Raw genomic sequence first — 340 nt, 5'->3', positions numbered from 1 at the left:
AGCTGGGGCTGCAATACACGCTTCGTGAGATAAGAATGCAAACCCGAGATCGAGACGTGAATTTTTTATTAACATCTCCTTGGAGACAACAATAACACGAAGCTTTGAGATCTTGCAAAACGTTGGGCTCCTTCCCTTTTTTATTGATGCTGTAGCGCTCTGGGGGCATTTGCAGGTAATACGAAGCCTGTGGTATTGATTAACGAACCCAGGTTATTGATAAACTTGTCACCGATCGTTTCTAACAGCGCCCCTCCCATCACTTTGCGACCTTTGTTTCTCTGTCTGTCTGTCTGTCTGTCCATCTGTCTGTCTGTCTGTCTGTCTGTCTGTCTGTCTG

Source organism: Aplysia californica, unplaced genomic scaffold (assembly GCF_000002075.1).
Source record: "Aplysia californica isolate F4 #8 unplaced genomic scaffold, AplCal3.0 scaffold00327, whole genome shotgun sequence".
Taxonomy (NCBI): Eukaryota; Metazoa; Mollusca; class Gastropoda; order Aplysiida; family Aplysiidae; genus Aplysia; species Aplysia californica.
Note: the sequence above shows the minus strand (reverse complement) of the source record.